We start from the raw sequence: 2,567 nt of genomic DNA, 5'->3' as shown, positions 1-2,567 counted from the left end.
GCTCGGTGTTAGTCTGGGAATTGTTTTTGTTTTCTGCAGGTTTGTGTGATCAAGGTTGTCTCCGAACAAGTCAAGTTTTAAAGCAAGACATCGTAAGTACAAATATGTCATCATACCTGGTTGATTAAGCATTGTGCATTAAGATAAATGCTTTGTATTGCATGTCTGAGTGTTATTCGGGACTCATTTGTAGGTGGCTTTGGGCAAAAGTGTCTCTGCTTGATGATTAAATGTAAATGTTGTTTAAATATGCAAATGAGGGGTTATCTAACTAGATATGCTCTGATTTGCATATAGCTTTACAGAAATCTGAATGACAGCTAAACTCAGGTTCAAGATTCCTGTTTTCTTGTCATATTAATGTTTTTATATGAGAGAAAATGCATGATTCTGAATAAACTGAGAGAACAGCTCTCAAACAATCCTGATTAAACAAAACTGCATCTCATTTACTAAATGTTGTCTTTTTTTAATTAAGTTGAGAAGAAATAGTTGAAAACCAAGTTATTAGCCCTCCTGTGAACATACTTATTTTTCATATATTTGCCAGTTGTTGTGTAAGGGAGAGATTTTTCAACTTAAAAAAAAAACTTAATAATTTATCAAAGCTAATGAAGTTTGTCTTTGCCATGATGACAGTACATAATAATTTAATAGTTATTTTGCAAGATAGTATTCAGCTTGAAGTGCAATTAAAAAGCTTAAGTAGGTTAATTAAGTTAACTAGGCAAGTTTGGTTAATCAGGCAAGTTCTGGAGACAATCAAAAAAATATTAATCTTTAGGTTTCTATGATTGACCTTAGCAGTTTTAATATATATAGCCTCGGCTGGGTCAGTTGGCATTTCTGTGTGGAGTTTGCATGTTCTCCCCTAGTTTGTGTGGGTTTCCCTCGGTGCCATAGTGTATGTGTGTGAATGCAAGAGTGTGTGGGTGTTTCCCAGTGTTGGGTTGCGGCTGGAATGACATCCGCTGCGTAAAACGTATGCTGGATAAGTTGCGGGTTCATTCCACTGTGGTGACCCCTGATTAATAAAGGGACTAAGTCAAAAAGAAATGAATAAATTATGAATGAATAAATTATATATGAAGAGTTCAGATGCAAAAACAACTAAGTGCCATCAGAAATTTCCATCGAAAATGAACCCTTTTCTCAGCCGCCTTCGTTTATGTTGTGTTATTTCACTTTAAAGACCATGAAAAGGACTTATTCTTTGCCATAAAAGTGATATTAGTGAACCTAAACACAGGAGCCTGATAAAAATGCAAATGTTTGAAAAGAATTTCAGATGGCATTTAGAGGTTTTTGTATCTGAACTCTTCATGTTTACAGTTGAAGTCAGAATTATTAGCCCACCTTTGATTTTTTTTTTCTCTTTTTTTTTTTATATTTCCCAAATTATGTTTACCAGAGCAAGGAAATTTTCACAGTATGTCTGATAATATTTTTTCTTCTGAAGAAAGTCTTATTTGTTTCATTTCGGCAAGAAAAAAAGCAGTTTTAAATTTTTTAAAAACCATTTTAAGGTCAACATTATTAGCCCCTTTAAGCTATATTTGTTTTCGATAGTCTACAGAACAAATCATCGTTATACAATAACTTGCCTAATTACCCTAACCTGCCTAGTTAACCTAATTAACCTAGTTAAGCCTTTAAATGTCACTTTAAGCTGTATAGAAGTGTCTTGAAAAGTATCAAGTCAAATATTATGTACTGTCATCATGGCAAAGATAAAATAAATCAGTTATTAGAAATGACTTATTAAAACTATTATGTTTAGAAATGTGATGAAAAAACTTAAACAGAAATTGGGGGAAAAATAAACAGGGGGGCTAATAATTCAGGGGGGCTAATAAATGATTTTGAACTAAATGATTTCAACTGGATATATATGTATATGTATATATTTAAGCCAAACTAAAAGAAGAAATTTCTCAAAAAGAAAAAATATGATAGGAAATAGTTTCTTTTTTTAATTCAAGAGTTCACACTTAGCTGATGATTGATTATAAAGCTTGTTTGGCATGCTGTCCCAGGGGAAAGCCCTGGGCTCCCTCCCGTTTGCACGGCGAGAGGCAAGATTGAGCTTAGGTAGAGCTTAGGTATAGGAACTCCCCCGCTTATTTGTAGCTAATAAGGAAAATTTCTTTATGAGGAAAATACTGTTGGCTAAGAACTTGACTATGGTGCCAATTTAGTTTAGTCAGTTTACTTATGACCTGGGCAAACCCACACAAACACGGGGAGAACATGTGAGGCAACAGTGCTAACCACTGGGTCACTGTGCCGCTCAATCTAGAAAAACAGGAGGAATAGGGGAGGACGGAGGGATTCTTAAAGACGAAGATGACTATGGTAGACGAAGAAGACTATGGTTGTTTATAGTGACTGAGGAATCGTCTGATTGGAGAATCGTGTATTAGCTAATGTGGGTCCAGCCATGATCAATCATAAGCATATGATCTTCTCGAAATTAGTTAATAAATAAACTTTACTTAAACATAAAAATTTTAAATCTAAGGAGGACTTATCATATTGTCTAAAACTATAAATCTATTACAGTAACA

Source organism: Danio aesculapii, chromosome 7 (genome assembly GCF_903798145.1).
Source record: "Danio aesculapii chromosome 7, fDanAes4.1, whole genome shotgun sequence".
NCBI classification, from domain to species: domain Eukaryota; kingdom Metazoa; phylum Chordata; class Actinopteri; order Cypriniformes; family Danionidae; genus Danio; species Danio aesculapii.
This window is presented reverse-complemented; position numbering follows the sequence as displayed.